The 20,770-nt window shown below is 39.5% G+C and overlaps 1 non-coding gene across 1 annotated transcript; it reads left to right on the forward strand.

Annotated features, from left to right (window-relative positions):
• The first annotated feature begins 18,070 nt into the window (after window positions 1-18,070).
• Window positions 18,071-18,143, forward strand: LOC115934189 (small nucleolar RNA Z40). Its single transcript, XR_004070011.1, has one exon. It is a non-coding gene; the product is annotated as a small nucleolar RNA Z40 (small nucleolar RNA).
• Window positions 18,144-20,770: the final 2,627 nt, after the last annotated feature.

Here is a 20,770-nt window from a genome sequence, read left to right on the forward strand (position 1 = left end):
CAGGCACATGGATAATAAACCCTAGGTCTACAAACTAAAGCTGACCTCTTGCCTGTGTAACTGGGGTTTTTAAGATATTTCATGGAGACATATTGGTCATAAACCTCCTTATCAGATGTAGAACAAAGGCAGGATAGAATTAGTTACCTTCCTCCAGACCTTCCCCTAGTCACCAAGATGCCTAAATGTTTTCCCTAACACTCAATCACATATTTACCTAATCTTGTGTATAAAGTCACTGACCACCAATCAAAATCACAGGAATGTAACTGTTGCTTTACAACCTGTTTCTCCCACTTTCTGTGCCACATATATCTCCCTGTTGGAAAATGCTTACGTACTCTACCACATGTAATCTACTTTGGGACACACTTTTGGTTTACATTGAGTCTGTGTTTCTGGTTTTAAGCCCTCAAACTTGGCTCAGAATAAATCTTACCATTATTTCTCTAAGTTCTGGTACCTGTGTTCGTGTTTTCTTTTTCTGTCGCCCAGGCTGGAGTGCAGTGTCGTGATCTCGGCTCACTGCAAGCTCTGCCTCCCTGGTTCACACCATTCTCCTGCCTCAGCCTCCCGAGTAGCTGGGACTACAGGTGCCTGCCGCCACACCTGGCTAATTTTTTGTAGTTTTAGTAGAGACGGGCTTTCACCGTGTTAACCAGAATGGTCTCGATCTCCTGACCTCATGATCCACCTGCCTCAGCCTCCCAAAGTGCTGGGATTACAGGCGTGAGCCACTGTGCCCAGCCTATGTTTTATTTTTCTACCAACACACCTGTGGGTACAAGAATGACTTTATTTTAAATGCTAATCCACAGACTAACCTCAGCTCTGGGAATGCCTCCAAAACGTTTAGCTGATGTATTACTCTTTATATTGGAACATCTATTCACTATAAGTTTCATCCAAAGCAACCCATGATGCCGTTGCAGAAATCATAGGCTGTGACACTCATAGCCACCTACAAATTCCTTCCAGAGCACATATATTTTTTCTCTAAGATATAAGCCCTTGGACTTGGGGGTTGTGGTACAGAGATCTACCTGATTTGAGGCTTCTCAAGACCACACTTCTGTCTGTAAGTTCCCCCTAACAAGTCACCCTACACCCACAAACAGAATTTGTCTGTCTCCTTCTTTGGTTTCATGGTTCCTTTGGCATTTGGGGGCCTCTTTGCATATATGTGCCTTTCACGATCAAATAGCGATCAAACTAGGAGAAGTCAGGAAATCAAAGTTGTGAAAGAGAAAGAAACGTCCATGAGGGAAATCCCAAGGGGCCCTCCTCATCTGTAGGTTGCTCTGTTGCCCATTAGCTAGAAGCCTGTTAACAACCACATGAATATAGGGATGCTCTGAAAATGCCAGAGGGTCTAGAACATTTGTTAGTAAAAAGCTGTGGTGAAAAGGGTTGCCAAGTGATGGCAACAGGGAGGTGGCCATTATTACGGTTTTGTAAGCATTGGAAGCACATGCAGTGGCTGAGATGAGTGAGTGTACAAAAGTTGGAAGAATTACAGTTAGAAACTGATACGAGGACTTCCATGTCTGCATTAGTGTTACACGCGTCCATGTGAAGAGAACACCAAACAGGCTTTGTGTGAGCAATAAAGCTTTTTAATCACCTGGGTGCAGGCAGACTGAGTCCGAAAAAGGAGTCCACAAAGGGAGATAGGGGTGGGGCAGTTTTATAGGATTTGGGTAGGTAGTGGAAAATTATAGTCAGAGGTGGGTTGTTCTCTTGTGGGCAGGGGCGGGGGTCACAAGGTGCTTGGTGGGGAGCTTCTGACACTCATTGTCCAGGAGAAGGAATGTCACAAGTTCAATTGATCAGTTAGGGTGGGGCAGGAACAAATCACAACAGTGGAATGCCATCAGTTAATGCACGAACTGCCTATTTTTACTTCTTTTGTGGTTCTTCAGTTGCTTCAGGTCATCTGGATGTATACGTTCAGATCACAGGGGATATGATGGTTTAGCTTGGGCTCAGAGGCCTGACAGTGTCTTATCTGGCTGATAAGCTTGAAATTCAGGAAGCACAGCTAGAAACCCTAGCCAGCCACTGTTCACAGCTGGGAGAGAGGAATCTGCACTGGCTGAAAATGAGGGCTGTCCTTGCCAAAGCAGATTGGGATGCAAATATCTGGAAGCCTTGGGAACCACCTAGTGAATCAGATGAAGACACAGATCTTGAAGGAGGAGGATAATTATCCTTCTCTTTTGAGAGCAAGACTACACATGCAGCAGAAAGCAAAATTCCAATGCATGTAGCCAGGCAATAAAGAACAGCCTTTCAGGAAATCTTCACTGCCTGGAAGTGCTCATCAGAAAAATTACCGGACAATGCAAAAACTTTTAAACAGTTGCCTAAAGAAAGTTTAGCCACATGGATTGTGTGGCTATGGGAAACTGGTGAGGATGGCATTTTCCCAGCAGGAAATGAAGCTGAAAAAATGAGTAATGTAACCACTTATGCAACTTTGAGACAATATTTGCACAGTTTTAGAACTGTCCAGAGTAATCATAGCCTGATGGACTGAATTATAGAGGCCATGAGAGAGACACGGCTAAATGAAGGAGACTTCCCTGAGCACAGCTCGCCATGACAGTCTTTGGAAGAACTGCAGACCCCTATAAGAGTTATGCACGTGCCAGTGTATATAAGTCCAACAATTTAAAGGACCAGATAATGCTGTGTTTACTGTAGATATGAAAAACAAATATTTACAGAATGCTTGCCAGGAACTGCATAGGCCTCTCATATTCCTCTTGATCCCCCTTGTGGGATAAGATGTATATGATGTGGGGAAGCTATTTTTGGAGAAACTGAAAAGGGAAGAGATAAAGTCTGGCTGCTTATTTAAAGAAAAGAGGGAAAAGGAGATGCTAACTTGACTGGACTGAAAAAGGGAGATCAAGTTGAAATTACTAGGAAATAAATGTTGTTTGATCTCATTTCAGCCAAGGTAGACCAAAAGAAAATAGACTGGCAACCAAATTGCAATTGGTGGGCCTTTGGAAACACCTGACTCTCAAGAAGACCCCTCCTTAGTTCCTTACCCTGAGGGAGAAGGAGAAAAGAAATTCCACATAAAAGAACCACAATATCTGTGTTCCTGGGGTGGACTTACTACCAGCTTAAGAGACTGGGCCAAGGTTGCCTCTGCATACAAGCAATAGGGGCTGGTCAGAGGCCCCATTTGGAGTTCCCTGTTTTATTAGAGTCCAAAAAATTAACAGAGAACCTTGACTTTAGTGCAGAATGCACTTTAATTTATAAAAAATCCAGAGATACACCCTAGTTAATGGGCAGCTGTAGACGGTTACAGGGGGTGAACAATCCCAGTGAAACAAACTCGTCTCCACATTGGTATTTGGCATTCTCCCAATTTGCTATACTGCCTTTATCTTTCCAATTCCAGAAAACATTTTGGGTATGGATGTCCAGTTAGGATGCACATTGCAAACATCTGTGGGCAAATTTCACCCATGGGTTTGGGCAGTAAAGTCAATTTTAAGAAGGGGAGAAAAATGGGAACCTATATACCTTCTTCCCCCAGGCATGTTATTCATGTAAAACTATACCATCTTCTTGGTGGGATAGAAAAAGTCACAGCCACCATAAAGAAACTGGCTAATGTTAATATTTTGCAGCCAGCCCACAGTCATTCAACAGTCCTGTATGACCAGTAAGGAAACCTGATGGCAACTGGTGCATGAAAGTAGACTACCAGGAACTAAATAAGATGGTTCCTGAGATGAATGCTGCTATGCCCAGCATAATGCAAGTGATAAATCAAATAGTACAAAACATAGGCACATATCGTGTTGTATTAGATTTGGCTAATGACTTCTTTAGCATTCCTTTACACCCTGACTCGCAGGACCAATTTGTTTTTATTTGGAATAGCCAGCAATGAACATTTCAAGGGTTGCCCCACAGTTATCTACATAGTCCCATCACTTTTCATCGTATGATTGCTAGAGATCTAACTCTCTGTCCTTTCATTGTCTGTCCACTGACACTTGCTCTTAAATAGTTCATTACTGATATGGTTTGTCTGTGTCCCCATCCAAATCTCATCTTGAACTGTAGCTCCCATAAATCCCACATGTTGTGGGAGGGAACAAGTGGGAGACAATTGAATCATGGGGGCAGTTTCCCCCATACTGTTCTCCTGGTAGTGAATAAGTTTCACAAGATCTGATGGTTTTATAAGGGGATTCCCCTTTCACTTGGCTCTCATTATCTCTTATCTGCCACCATGTAAGACATGACTTTCACCTTCCACCATGATTGTGAGGCCTCACCTACCATGTGGAACTGTGAGTCCATTAAATCTCTTTTTCTTTTTTCTTTTCTTTTATTTTTTTGAGGTGGAGTTTTGTTCTTGTTGCCCAGATTGGAGTGCAATGGCATTGTCTTGGCTCACTGCAACCTCTGCCTCCCAGGTTCAAACTATTCTCCTGCCTCAGCCTCCTAAGCAGCTGGGAATACAGGCACCCACCACATGTCTGGTTAAATTTTTTTTTTTTTGGTATTTTTAATAGAAATGGGGTTTCACCATGTTGGTCAGGCTGGTCTTGAACTCCTGACCTCAGGTAATCTGCTCACCTTGGCCTCCCAAAGTGCTGGCATTACAGGAATGAGTCACCACACCTGGCTAAAACTCTTTTTCTTTATAAATTACCCAGTCACAGGTGTATCTTTATCAGCAGTGTGAAAATGAACTAATACAGAAAATTGGTACCAGTAGAGTGGGGCACTGCTCTAAAGATACCCAAAAATGTGGAAGCAACTTTGGAACTGGGTAACAGTAGAAGTTTGAACAGTTTGGAGGGCTCAGAAGAAGACAGGACAATGTGGGAAAGTTTGGAACTTCCTAGAGACTTGTTGAATGGTTTTGACCAAAAGCCTGATAGTGATATGGGCAATGAAATCCAGGCTGAGGTGGTCTCAGATGGAGATGAGGAACTTGTTGGGAACTGTAGTAAAGGTGACTCTTGTTATGTTTTAGCAAAGAGACTGGTGGCATTTTGCCCCGCCCTAGAAATTTGCAGAACTATGTACTTGAGGGAGATAATTTAAGGTATCTGGCAGAAGAAATTTCTAAGCAGTAAATGATTCAAGAGGTGACTTAGGTGCTGTTTAAAGCATTCAGTTTTAAAAGGGAAGCAAAGCATAAAAGTTTGAAAATTTTGCAGCCTAATGATGCAGTAGAAAAGAAAAACCCATTTTTCTGAGAGAAATTCAAGCCAGCTGAAGAAATTTGCATAAGTAATGAGGAGCCGATGTTAATTACCAAGACAATTGGAAAAACGTTTTCAGAGCATGTCAGAGACCTTTGCAGCAGCCCCTCTCATCACAGGCCTGGAGGCCTAGGAGGAAAAAAATGGTTTTGTGGGCCGGGCCCAGGGTCTCTCTGCTGTGTGCAACCTAGGGACTTGGTGACCTGCATCCCAGCTGCTCTAGCCTTGGCTAAAAGAGGCCAAGGTACAGCTCAGGCCATGGCTTCAGAGGGTGCAAGCTTTGGCAGCTTCCATGTGATGTTGAGCCTGTGGGTGCACAGAAGTCAAGAATTGAGGTTTGGAAACCTCCACCTAGATTTCAGAAGGTGTATGGAAATGCCTAGACATCAGACAGAAGTTTGCTGCAGGGGTGAGGCCCTCATGGAGAACCTCTGCTAAGGCAGTGTGGAAGGGAAATGTAGGGTTGGAGCCCCCACACAGAGTCCCCACTGGGGCACTGCATGGTGGAGCTGTGAGAAGAGGGCCACCGTCTTTCAGATCCCAGAATGGTAGATCTACTGACAGCTTGCACCATGCACGTGGAAAAGCTGCAGATACTCAACGCCAGCCTGTGAAAGCAGCCGGGAGGGGAGCTGTACCCTACAAAGCCACAGGAGTGGAGCTGCCCAAGGCCATGGGAGTCCACCTCTTGCATCAGTGCACCTTAGATATGAGACATGGAGTCAAAGGAAATCATCTTGCAACTTTAAGATTTGACTGCCCCACTGGATTTTGGACTTACATGGGGCCCATATCCCCTTTGCTTTGGCCAATTTCTCCCATTTGGAATGACTGTATTTACCCAATGTCTGTACTCCATTGTATCTAGTAAGTAACTAGGTTGCTTTTGGTTTTACTGACTTATAGGTGAAAGGACCTGCCTTGTCTCAGATGATACTTTGGACTTTGGACTTTTCAATTAATGCTGAAATGAGTTAAGACTTTGGGGAACTGTTGGGAAGGTGTGATTGGTTTTGAAATGTGAGGATATAAGATTTAGGAGGAGCCAGGAGTGGAATGATATAGTTTGGCTGTTTCTCCCACCCAAATCTCATCTTGAATTGTAGCTCCCATAATTTCCATATGTTGTGAAAGGGAACTAGGATAAGATAATTGAATCATGGGGGTGGTTTTCTTCCATACTGTTCTCATGGTAGTGAATAAGTCTCACAAGATCTGATGGTTTTATAAGGGTTTTCCTCTTTCCCTTGGCTTTCATTCTCTCTTGCTTGCAGCCATATAACATGTGACTTTCACCTTTCGCCATGATAGTGAGGCCTCCCCAGCCACATGGAACTGTGAGTCCATTAAGCCTCTTTTTCTTTATAAATTGTCCAGTCTTAGGTATGTCTTTATCAGAAGCATGAAAATGGAGTAATACAATTACATTGATGATATTTTTGTAACTCTTGAAAATTGTCATCGCTATAGCAACACCTTAATGCTTTGTGCATCATTCTCCAATTCAGAGGATGGGCCATCAACCTGGAGAAGATACAAGGCTCAGGACCAGCTGTAAAGTTTAAAGTTTATAGGGGTCACTTGGTTGGGTAAGACATGCCTTATTCTAGGCATGGTAATCAAAACAATATACAATTTTCCATGCTTACAACAGTTATGCAGTTACAAATTTTCTGGGCCCTTTTGGGATACTGATGGGCTTTCATTACACATGTAGCTCAACGTTTATATCTCTTACAACAACTAGTAAAGAAGGAATCTCATTGATGCTGCGATAAAGAAGAAGAGTAAGCATTTGAGACAGCTAAAATAGTAGTGGCTCAGGCACAAGCCTTAGATTTTTCCCCTTCCTGGGATACCAATATCTTTAGAAGTGACCATAACCCCTGAGGGGACCTATTGAACCCACTGGCAAGTCCAACCTGGGAAAGTAGTTCCCTGAGGATTCTAGTCACAACCGTGGAAGGATGCTAAACCCTGCTTTTCCCCAGTTGAACAACAGGTTCAAGGGGCCTTGCAGTAAGTTGAACCCATAACTGTTGCTAGGCTGGTAACAGTAAGAACAGGCCTCTCTACCAAGGGCTGGATAGAGGGGTTGTTTGCCAGGCCCGCCTCAGCTTTAGCCCTGACCTCCACTTTACAAAAATGGCATGGATAACAGCAACGGCATAGTAGCCTCTCCACAAGTCCTTTGGGAAATAAACTGCATACTATCTTAGGGCCAGGACACTTTGAGACCAGTGTTGCCTGTATTGTGGAGTCCCCATAGAAGATACCTCCAATGGTACATGAAGGCAAGGCCCCTATTCCTGAAAATGCTTGGTATTCAGATGGGCCAAGCCAAGGTAGCCTGTGCATAGCAGTAGCTGTCCACCCACAGATAGACACCATCTGGTTTGATATGGGAATGGAGAAAAGTAGTCAATGGGCAGAAAACCAAGCTGGATGGTTGGTTGTACCCACAAGCCATAGACTATCATTCTCTGTATAGGCAGTTGAGCAGAATCTCTCTCTCTCTTTTTTTTTTTTTTTTTTTTTGAGATGGTGTCTCTCTCTGTCACCAGGCAGTGGTGCGATCTTGGCTCACTGCAACTTCCGTCTCCTGGGTTCAAGCGATTCTCCTGCTTCGGCCTCCCAGGTAGCTGGGACTACAGGCATGCACCACCACGCCCAGCTAATTTTTGTATTTTCAGTAGAGATGGGGTTTCATCGTGTTGGCCAGGATGGTCTCAGTCTCTTGACCTCGTGATCCACCGCCTCAGCCTCCCAAAGTGCTGGGATTACAGGTGTGAGCCACCGCACACGGCTGTTGAGAAGTATTTAAGAGTCTTAAAACTTGGCTTTCCCAATGGGCTCAGAAGGACTGGCGTACGCTAAAAAAACAAACAAACAAATTAACAACAACAACAAAAAACCCCTTATGGTGAGCTTCTATGTAGAAAGACATTTGGGAAAGGCTACAAGAACACATCATGAGCCTAATTGTGTGTTATGCTTCAGCACACAGGTCAGATCACCTTCCAGTAACATGGAGGCTGATACCCTAGCAAAAATTAATGCTGGCTCTCTTACAGTAATCTCAGCTACCTGATTGGGTACATAAACATAGGGGGCATAGCTGTGCATGAGTGGGCTGGCAAATAGCCAAGGGAGTAGGATTGCCTGTCTCCTATGCAGGTGTAATTATGGCAGTAACGAACTGTTTAATTTGTTCCTGTCTGTGCCATATTACACATTTTCATAAGAAAGCTGCCTCTGTGAGAGATTGGTAAGTAGACTACCTTGGAACCCTGCCAGTAAGCTTGGTACAAAAGTAAGCACTACCATGGGATTGTTGCCATGGGATTGTTGTAGGCCTTCTTTTGTGAAAGGCCAACCAAACAGGTACCATTAAAGTTTTGGAATGACTCCGTGTCATTTATGAATACCCTCAATGCACTGATAGTGACCAAGGCACACATTTCACTGGATATAAAGTCCAAGACTGGGCACATAAAAAGGACATAGACTTAAGATTTAACTTACCATATAATCTCCAATCGACAGGGTTAATATAAAGGAAAAATGACAGTTTGTTGGCATAGCTGTGAGCTCTTATACAATCCAGCATCCTGCATGGGTATGTGAAGGTTTTGCCTCATGCCATTAGAAATCTTAATTCTGTTGGAACAAATATGAAGCTGACACCATACCAACTTCTCAAGACCTCCAATGAGGTGGGTCCATTAACCATAGTTGTGAAGAAAATCTGACCAGATGCAGTTCTACTGGAGCTGACAAAAGGTCAGTGGGGCTGGGAGTAGTGGTTCATGCTTGTGATCCCAGCACTTTAAGAGCCCCAGGTGGAAGAATTGCTTGAGGTCAGGAGTTTATGACCAGACTGAGGAACACAGCAAGACCCCATCTCTACAAAATTTTTTAAAAAAAGAAATTAGTTGGCACAGCACTTGTAGCCCACTACTTGGAAGGCTAAGGTAGGAGCATCCCTTGAGCCCAGGGTTTCAAGTCTGTAGTGAACTATGACCACACCATGCACTCCAGACTTGATAGTGTGAGACATTGTCTCTGAAAACTAATTAATTATAATAATTTTTAAATGGCCAGTGGCAAATATTATTTAGGACTCCTGAGGATGCTGAACCAGGGAAGGGGACACTTTGGGGTTTGTGCTGACAACTTCCCCCAGATTGAATGGATAATTTTTGCCAGAGAATAAGAAATTCCCCAGCCAGCTCAAATGGTTTATGTTTATCCTGTTGGAGTCTGGGCCAGGACATTCAATGTACAAGTACACTGGAACATGGGCCCTTTTAAAAGGTACTCTGGTTGGCTATTTGACATAATCCTTTACTGCCTCTGTAACCTTATACATAATATTGGCATCTTTGCCTTTGGACAACATGTTTGGCATGCACCTCTCAGCCCGCAATCCTTGAATTGCCTATATCCAAACTGATAGACATAAAGGTACTACAATCATTCTGCTTGATGGATTTTTGGGAAAGAATTCCCTTGCAAGTACATTTGTGTTCTAAACATAGTCTTTGGTTCCTGTCAATGCTCTGCCCTACAAATGGAGAAATGAATCTCTTCCTACAATGGGTTCAACATTGTGCCAAGGGGTTACAAAAGGATGCTTGCTGAGTTTGAAGTTTGTTGCTTTTTTCCAACATCTCTGGTCTGCCTTGGTGGGTATCACCTGTGCCAGAGAGGAAATGACTGACATTTACAAACACTCATTACAGCTCTTTATCAGTGAGTGGAGTTGTGTATTAGTTGGTGTGACAGGAGGTGATGTAATTATTCAACCCTACAAGACATGCATAAACAAGTAATCATGATATCTCACACTATTTTTTCCTTCTCTCAGTGGTTTTCTTCTTAGGTTAGTTCTGGCGGTCCATGGTGGCAAAATGTGCTATTAATTCTTAGTATTGTTCTTGTCATAGATATCACTTATTGTTGTTTATATTGCTTTTGTGGTCTTTTCTTACAACTGAAATCTACAGTTGTACAATGTCTGGCACCAGACAGCCCCCTCTAAAGGCTGAAAGACCTTCGTGGAAGAGGTGGGCACATGACAATGTAAGTGCTTGATTAGACAGGGGAAGTGTGAGGATGAGTGACTTTATTTTAAATGCTAATCCAATGATTAACTTCAAGTCCAGGAATGCCTCCACAATGTCTACTTAACGTACTATTCTTTATGTAGAAAAACTGACTGTGTTTCCTACAAACAACCTTTGATGCTGTTGCAGAAATCATAGCCTGTGATGCTCATAGCCACCTACACATTTCTTCCACACCATGTATACTTTTCCCTAAGAGATAAGCCCTGGGTCTCTGGGATGGAGATCTACCTGTCTTGAGGCTCTGTCTGTAGGTTCTCCTAATAAACCACCCTATACCGACAAACTGGATATGTCTGCCTCCTTATTTGGTTTCACAGTTCTGTCAGCATTTGGGGGCCTCTTCGATATATGTCCCTTTCATGGAACTATATTAATTTGCCTATTTCTCTAATAATAGATACTAGTAACAGGTCAATGTGATTATAATAATATCTTCCTTGAGGAATTGGTTGGAACATTTGCTGAAAAAGGTAGATGACATCTCTATACGCTGTCGTACAGATCCCTTTCTTGATTTACTGTACCAGAACTTCCTTGTTTAATTACCTTAAGTATTACTTTTATATCTTCCAGGTTGAAATAAGTTGGTTGTATCACATCTTTTGTTGGGGTTGATATATGCAATCTGCAGAAATTTCTTGATTTCTTTAATAGCTTCAAATTAGAAGTAAATCCAGATAATTCAATAACTGTATTTCTGTACCTCTTTCTATTTGTTAAAGTGTGTGTTTACTAGTACAGTTACTACACATGTCTTATAGAATAAGGGGCCTAAAATACAGTGAAAGCTGGGGTCCATGGAAAAATAGAGCTGATTTTGGACTTGATTTATAATCTGTGCTCTGTTAATTATCTGTGTGGCCTGGACAAGTAAGTTAAACTTTCTAAGATTCCATTTCTTTAGCCATAAAATGTAATTATAGATACTTTATGGGGTGTTTCAAAGAATGATAATGATATTATACAGTGGTTAATAGCACAGGCCTTAAGAATTGTTTAGACTTTTGGTGGAAATCCCAGCTCTAATGGCAACTAACTATATAATCCTATGTGGTTTATAGAGCTTCTGAACACTTCAGTTTCCTCATCACTAAAGCAGTGATAATAATCTCTATCTCATAGGGTTATTAAAACTGCTAAACAAGGCAATGCATATTCAATATAAAGAAAATTTATATTTGTCAGTAATTAAAAGTATCTACAATTATATTAACCTCTAAATGGTGTTCAGTTTATACTATATTTTCCTTTCACCATTTCATAATCATTTCCTTGCACTTGCTGGGCTATACAGATTTGGATCCAGAAGCTCTGATTTCAGGTGCTTTTTCTGATCATTTCTGGCTATATGTCAATACTATCTCTGAGCTTTACTTTTTCATTTATGGAATTCGGGTTGTAGCTGAAAATCAACTGACAAAAGACAGATTCATAGCTAAAATAGCATGCAAATATATTAATATGCATAGGAGTCTTACAAAGATCTCAAGAAAAGCCAAGATGGTTGATGCGTTTATACCATTTTGAGGTTACAGAAAAAATGGGGACTTAAAGTTTGGCAAAAAAAATTATAGTGGTGAAACAAGTTATGAGACAGAGAGCACAGGAGACCTGGCTAGAAAAGGTGGTCTTGTTATGTAGATGAAACCTTACAGACAGCAGTCCTTGGAGAGAATAGACGGTAAATATTTTTTTCAGACATGAAAGCTATCAGACTCTCAGTTAATCTTTCCTATATCAGGACAAGAGACAGCCTCAGAGAAAGCCTGGCCGCGTCAATGCACACTTTTTCTACCAAGGCAAATCTCCCCCCAAAAAAGACAGCTTTTCAGCTACTTTTACATTTCGATCCTTTCTAAATAGTCATCTTGAAATATGTTAGAAAAAGTAGATTTTGAGTGAAATATTTTGGTTTCCTTAAAGATCATAATTCTCAAGTGAGATAAACCATGTAAAAGTGCTGCAACACCTCTAAAATAATAATATAATGAGAATTATTAAATTAAATTGCAGATGATATTGTTCATCCATGAATACACTCAAGAAACATTTACTGAATGTGCAACATATTCAAGACTCTGTGCTGGATACTCAGGAATAATACCAGCTCTCCTTTTAAGGGATTCACAAATTGATAGATAATACAATCATATATATAGCAGCTACAGTAGTGTGGTGTGAAGTCTTTGTGATATACGAAGGTATAGATGTGTAAAGATGGACTTTCACTGAGTAAAAACAAAATTTGTTTGCCTATTTTCACATAAAAATACTGTGGTTGAAGGTTTTAATTATTAGCTCCTATTTCCTGTCTGTAACGATTAATTTTATGGGTCAACTTGACTAGGCCATGGACATTTGGCTAAACATTATTTGGGGTGTGTCTGTGAGAGTTTCTGGATGAGAGATTAATGTTTGAATTGTTAGACTGAGTAAAGGATATTATCCTCCCTAATGTGGATGGACCTGTTCCAATCATTTGTAGACCTGCATAGAACAAAAAGGCTAAGGAAGAAAGACCTCATGACCAATTATTGAAGCTAGGACGTTAGTCTTTTCCAGCCTTTGCACTTGAACTGAAACATTGGCTCTTCTTGGGTCTCAATCCTGCCAGCCTTCAGACTGGAACTTACACTATCAGCTGTCCTAATTCTCAGCTTTCAGACTCAGCCTGAAACTATACAGTGGCACTCCCCGGACTCCAGCTTGTTGACTGGAGAGTTTTGAGACTTCTCACTCTCCATAATCATGTCAGTCAATCTGTGTAATAAATCTCCCTTTCTTTCTGTCTCTCTCTCTCTCTCTCTCCATATGATTCTGTTTCTCTGGAGAACCCATATATCTTATTATGTCTTCTATCCAACTCCCCTACCCTTCCACTCTAGGGTCAGATTGTATTATATGACCGAATAAAAATTAAATATTCATAGTTCAGAAAAAAATTAAAGTATGTTACTTAGCAGGTGAGAGAGTTTAAAAAGAATGTGAGAAAAAATAATGTGAGTACCAGTTATTGAGCATGCTTGTCTGTTTTTTTTCCAACAAAATGGGTTAAGGCCCTATGTCATTCTCAGCTCTACTGCTTTATTAGTCCGTTCTCATGTTGCTGATAAAGACATACCCAAGACTGGGTAGTTTATAAAGGAAACAGGTGTTATCAACTCACAGTTCCACATGGCTGGGGAGGACTCACAATCATGGTGGAAGGCAAAGTGGGGGCAAAGGCATGTCTAACATGGTAGCAGGCGAGAGCGCATGCAGGAAAACTGCCGTTTACAAAACCTTCAGATCTCGTGAGACTTATTAACTATCACAAGAATAGCATGAAAAAAACCCACCGCCATAATTCAATTACCTCCCACCAGGTCCCTACTACAACATGTAGGGATTATGGGAGCTACAATTCAAGAAGAGGTTGGGGACACAGCCAAACCATATCAACTGATATAAACGAACCTCTCATTTGTACTTTTAGAAGAAATGATAACCTTTTATCTTTAACTTCAAAAGATATATAATATTCCTAATTTAGCTACCCCCAGGTAAAAATTACACAGAATCTGCTAAACTAACACTGATGTGAGAAACACTGACAAAACCTATTAGTTTCTTAGTCATATTCTTTTATTATTATGTTTGTATTCACGGTTCAAAAGATGAAAAATGCAGAGTTTACAGCAGTGCCTGACGGAGAGATTCTTTGCCATTAGAGAAATAGTTTTAGTGGGTTGTAAAATCTTCGTGGTCAAACTGAATTCAGAAAAAGTTTGACTTGCTCCTAGAAACAATGATTAATTTTATTAGGGGGTGGGAAATGCTCCCAAGTTAGTCTGTTAGTCACAATGTCTAATTTCATGGAAAGGCTTAAAACCTTATAAGATATAAAAGCTTGGTTCATTGTGAATTATCAAACAATAATTAATGGCAACAAAACAAAAACAATACATTGTTGACTGTGTATGGTGGGAAAGGTTAGGAAATACAGTTGTATCTAAAAAATATCGCCTAGAGTTAATCACTAAGCAGAATTTTCAAAGAGTTATTTCTCCCTGGGAGCTAATATCTGCAGAAATACGTTCAACACACATCTTTCTTGAATAACATGATGCTTTTGAGCATTAATTAAACTTAGAGTTTAAAATCGCTGTCAAAAAATGAGAAGAGTAAATCATATAAAACTGAAGTTGCGAGAGAGAGAGAGAGAATGAGAGAGTGAGGGATATCAGTGAAACCTTTGTGAAAAGGAGTACTTCATTTATGCTTGATTCCTGCCTTGTTAATCATTAAAAGAGAGAGAGAATGTGTGTGTGTGTGTATGTGTGTGTGTGTGTGTGTGTTCATTATTCAAAGAAAAGAATAAGTATTGGACTGAAAATGTCTGAGTGACCTTAGTCACTGAAAATTAGAGCTTTGGCTAGACAATATCAATAGCTCTGGGAGCTCCAGAATTCTAATTGTCTGTCAGTCTTCATTAATGTTAGACTTAATTAATACAGAAATGCCAGTCTTTGCAGTTCTTTGCTTATAAACTTCAAATAATTATATGGACAACAAAGTTTATTCTTGAAAAAAGCCAAGAAGATTACTGTCTATAAGATAGGTAATTATTAGCTGTTGGCTTAATATATGTTAACATGTCATCATTTTATTAATAAATACATTTTTATGTCAACTGATATAATGCTATTTGCAAATGCTAAAATTACATATGATTATAAAACATTATGACTTTTAAGGATTCAGGGGAATATTTTAAAGAGTTATATGGCGTTGAATCACATTTATCTGTCTTCCAGGGTCTGATATTAAGTGTAATTGAGAGTATTTAGTGATTGTGGTTAGTCAACATAGAAAAAAGAGTGTGAGATAAGTGGGAAGGTCTTTTTTTAATCCCACACTTTAGGTAAACTAAATATTTTATCTAAATATGTATATGCAATTTTAAAAATGTATGTTCATGTATGTCTGGAACAACCTATAGTTATATACTATTGCTATTAGTGTAGGAAATGTGATGGATTAGGAATAAAAAAGAGCAAGAAATTTAGTTTCTAAAAAACATGTTTTATTTTTGCTTGATTTTAAAGTCATGATAGCATTTTTGCTAAAATCAGGAAGTGTGAGTTCTTCAACATTTTTCTTTTTTAAGATTGTTGTAATTATTCATATTCCCTTGTATTTTTGTATTATTTTTAGGATCAGATTGACACTTTATGCAACAACTGGTCACAGGATTTTGAAAGGGAATACATTGAATTTCTATAATAATATGAGGATTATTGCTTTCTTTAAAATATTAAGTCACCTAACCCATGAACAGGGACGGTTTTCTTCTTAATATTTAGGCCTTCTTTAAGTTTTTCAATGATGTTTTGTCATTTTTTTCAGGGTATAAAACTTGCACTTTGGAGTATGGAGAACTTCACCTTAAAACATGAGTCCCTGGTAAAATGAGCATTTTAAATTAAAGGCCCTTAGAGATCAACAGAAGCTGGAAGAGACTTTTCGCTATCTATATAAAGACTGCTCTCCAACAATTATTGAAGTATCTATTTCTACATTCAACTCTGTCACTTTTATTTTACATTTTTGAGGACCATTATTTTGTACATATGTGGTTATAATTTTTACGCCTTCAGGATGAATTGACCCTTTTTTACTTCAAAATATCCTTCTTGTGTCTAGAAGACATTTTAAGTCTATTTTGCATGATTATACTATAGCCACTCCAGCTCTGTTTTGAGCACTGTTTACATGGTATATCTTTTTACATCTCTTTCATTCAATTGATTGTGTCATTAAATTTCAATTCTATCTTTTGTAATAATAGTAATATATTGGGCTGCTTTTTAAATTGACTCGGTCATCCATACCTTAGAATTGGAGGCTGAGTATGGTGGCTCACACCTATAATTCCAGCGCTTTGAGAGGCCGAGGCAGGTGGATCACCTAAGGTCTGGAGTTCGAGACCAGCCTGGCCAACATGGTGAAATCCCGTCTCTACTAAAAATACAAAAATTAGCCAGGTATGATGGTGCACGCCTGTAATCCCAGCTACTTGGGAGGCAGAGGCAGGAGAATCTCTTGAACCTGGGAGGTGGAGGTTGCAGTGAGCTGAGACCACACCGTTGCACTCCAGCCTGGGCAACAGAGTGAGACTCTGTCTCACAAAAGCAAAAAAAAAAAAAAAAAAAAAAGGAGTGGTCTGTCCATTTACAGAATGTAGTTACTGAGTTACTGATAAGGTAAGATTTAAGTCGGCCAGTTGCTGTTTTCTGTATATGTTTTATGTATTCTGCTCCTCTTTTTTTTTTTTTTTTTTTTTTTTTTTTGATGAAGTCACGCTCTGTCCCCTATTCTGGAGTGCAGTGGTACGATCTCGGCTCACTGCAAGCTCCACGTCCCGGGTTCACTCCATTCTCCTGCCTCGGCCTCCCGAGTAGCTGGGACTACAGGCGCCCGCCACCACTCCCGGCTAATTTTTTTGTATTTTTAGTAGAGACGGGGTTTCACCGTGTTAGCTAGCATGGTCTCGATCTCCTGACCTCGTGATCCGCCTGCCTCGGCCTCCCAAAGTGCTGGGATTACAGGCGTGAGCCACCACGCCCGCCACACCCGGCCTTGCTCCTCTTTTTATTACTGCCTCTTTTGTGTTGAATAGATATTTTCTAGTATAGCTCTTTTTTTGTTTTTACTGAATATTTTAACATCATATTATTGATATCTGCTATAGGAATTACAATTGGCATCTTAATTTACAAACACAGCAAAACAAAAAGTTTTGATTTTTAATTTTTTAAATAATTTAATGCGGCAACTTGGAAAATCAAACACCACTACCACCCAAGATATGGTGGGCTTTGCTGCTTCTTGTTGTTGTCCATTCTGTTTACTTCTTTAGTGACTTTCCTGCACTACTTCTGTGAAGTCTGTATCCTATGTCATTTGAGGCCACTGAAATCTCTGCTTGGTTAGTTTTGTTATTTGGCTAGTAATTAAACGGAGATTTTATTAAATGCCATTAGCCGATAAATCTCCCAGTCTTTGCCTAGGAGTTCCGTGTGTGTGTTGGAGTATATTAGCATCAACTGGTAATGCCATCTCAGGCAGCATCAGTGTTAAACAATTGTCCCTGGTTGTTTGCCACAAATTCCTTGAGGATAGGTCTATTTCCACAGAGTGAGCTCTTAGAGTCAGCTCAAATAATAGAGCTTTTCCACAATCTACCAGTCAGGTCAAATAGTGACAATTCCTTGGGGGTTAGGCTTTTGTGGAGCTTCAAATCTTTTATTCATCCTCCAGTAGCTGCTATAATGTTGGTTTTCATAGCTACCATAGTTGTGAGGGTATTGGCTTTCAAAGCCACTGATGAGCTGGAGAGAGCAGAATGGGATTAGGGAAAGTTAAAATATATAACACTCACTCGTTTTACTGAGATTCGGCTGTCTTTGTTTCTTTAAATATATATCTTTCAGATGGTTTCAAACATATAGCAATTTTCAGTGTTCTAAAAATGTTAATTTTGACAGTTTTTGTTAGTGTTCTTATTGTTTTTATGAAAAAGCAGATTTCAAATGTCTTTGCTCCACCATTCCAGATCATTCTTTTATTTTTGCAGTTTTTGTTATCAAAGTTCACTAAATTTCTTGGCCCAAAAATATAGGCAAGTAGCAACTAAATATAGAGTAAAAATGTTACGATAATGAGCAAAATGTTCAACTATTCCAAATGGGCTGAGTGAAAATAGGTTTTCTGAGCATCCATTTACATTGGCCAGGCATAGTGGCTCATGCCTATAATTCCAGCATTTGGGAGGCTGAGGCAGGAGGATCATTAAAGGACTAGAGTTAAAGACAAGCCTGGGCAACATGGTGAGAACCTATCTCTAAAAAAAATTTAAAAATTAGCTGGCCATGGTGAAATGTACCTGTAATTGCAGCTACTCAGGAGGCTGAAGTGGGAGGATTGCTTAAGCCTGGTAGTTTGCAGCTGCAGTGAGCTGTTATTGCATCACTGCACTCCAGCCTGGGCAACAGAGCAAGACCCCATCTCTAAAATAAAGAAAGAAAAAGGTAGAAAAATATCAGAGTTGGTGGAAAGAGGGACTAAGAGAGGTGCAAATGTACACTTAAAATCCATGCATTTCCTTGTATGTAAATTGTACATCTAAATATTGAAATCTAGTAATGATATGTGTTCTAAAGTAATTAGATAAAAATATATTAGTGTCTGCAATGTACTTGAAATGTGTTCAAAATCAGGTGGATTCACAGATACACAAAGGAATTGATAGGTATGAAAACACAAAAACAACAAAATAACAAGCTTAGTAAAGTTAATAATACACAGGTATTCACTGTAAAATCTCTTAAATTGGCATTATTTTTGAAAAATATCTTAATAAAATATTGTGAGTAAAAACCTCTCTTCAGACAGATATTAGTTTGAAACATAATTTTAAAAAAACAGCATCGCAATAGAAATGACTAGTATTTTTCCAGAGTTAAGAAACTTTAGAAACATTGATAGAAAGCTAAAAAGATAAAAGCCAATATTTGTCAAAGGGGTGCAGCTAAAATCCTTCAGGAATTGAGGAAATGTTTTGTTTTAAAAAGCTACATCTCTTAATCTGCGAGAAGAGAAATTAGTACCATTTACAGCTTTATATAGGTGGCATTTTAAAGGTCTCTCTGTAATAGAATGAAAACATGAAACACTGCTTTCCATTTTTTAGTACCATTTCTGTAAACGTAAGAGAAGTAGTAGATGAATCAGATACCAAACTTTTATGAGACCAGTGAACACAATGGTTTAGTTCAAAACTATTTAAAGATAAAATTGGTTCATAGGAATTCTGTGAGGTGAAAATTGTACATAACAACATCAAAATGCAATCCCATTAGTGTACACTGACAGCATCTTCTTTCTCCTAGAAACTTAACTAGACCACAGTTTAAAATTTAACATACAATATAAAGTCTTTTCATCCAGACCAGATTATTTGCCTATCTTTTGCAGAACTGCTAGATTGTTATTTAATGTGATTGCATGACACAAAGCCTGGATATACATGGTAAAATATGTATCAGCAGTCGCCACTACAGCAGAATCTATTACATAATTGGAAGCATAAAGTAGAGCCTTTAGAGTTGAGAGGAAGAAACTGAATAGCTGGCTCGTCACGCTGTTTAACAAAGCAGGTATCAAGGCTGTAGGCAGTAGTACACTGACATCACAGGTCATCCAAACTGTGTGGATCTCTATACCTGAGAGAGCAAATGGAGCCCAGATACACAAGGCTGTTTGAGTGCTATTTAATCACCTCAGGAGATGTCGGTACTGTGTTTATCTTGCTCACTTTTATAGACAAATAGGAACTCTTAGCACAATAAATGTGCTGAATCTCTACCGATAGAGGAGAGAGGAAAAAAAAAAAAGAATTTTGTGATAACCGGAAAAGACATGTTAATACCCAGTATCCAGTACAGAACCAGGCGTATAGTAGTGACTCAGGCATGTTTGCTAATTAAATAAAGACATAAATGAATTAATGTGTTTTATAAGCACACTTTTATGGAATATAGATTATTTGGAAAAGATCTATTCTGGATTGTATTCAGAAGGCCAAACTTCATGATGGTAGGTCTCAAGAAGCCTGCAGTCTACCAGGGAAAATGAAATATTACAAGTCTCTATACTGCAGTCAGAAATGGTAGGAACTATGTGAGAGATACAATCTGAGTGCTACTAAAGCTTCAGAGAAGCTATGGTCATCTTGGCAAACTTTGTGGATTCATTTGCATTTGGAAGAATGCTAAAATATTAGTAAAAGGAAATAAAGATAGGAAATTTAGGGTGTGATCAGTAAATTTAGGTGAAACCATAGGAATGGAATGAACTTAAAACATTATTTTCAAAATGACTTTGTATGATTTACATATAAAAGTCAATAGTTCAATGAAGTTTGATATGCTTATACAGTCATATTTCCACCACCACAATAAAGATACAGATAATTTTCATCACTTGTAATAGTTTCCTTATGCTCTATATTATTATTCTATTGCCACAAAAACAGACTACTACAAAATAGGTGGCTTCACACACAAATGTATTCTCTTATATTTCTAGAGATCAGAAATAAAAACTCAGTCTTATGGGAATGAAATCAAAGTGTTGCAGGGCTGGTTTCTTCTGAAGACTTCAGGGGGAAATGTGTGGCTTCCCTATTGCAGTTTCTAGAATTTATCAGCATTCTTAAGTTTGTGGCCATAGCACTAGCACTGGTAGTTGCCACCACAGCAGAACCTTTAAATGAGGGAAAGTTGGGTCACCTTGAGAAAGGACCAGAGTATACTACCAAAAATCTTTACTATTAACTTTTCTCCC

This window comes from Gorilla gorilla, chromosome 2 (genome assembly GCF_029281585.2).
Source record: "Gorilla gorilla gorilla isolate KB3781 chromosome 2, NHGRI_mGorGor1-v2.1_pri, whole genome shotgun sequence".
Lineage (NCBI taxonomy): Eukaryota > Metazoa > Chordata > Mammalia > Primates > Hominidae > Gorilla > Gorilla gorilla.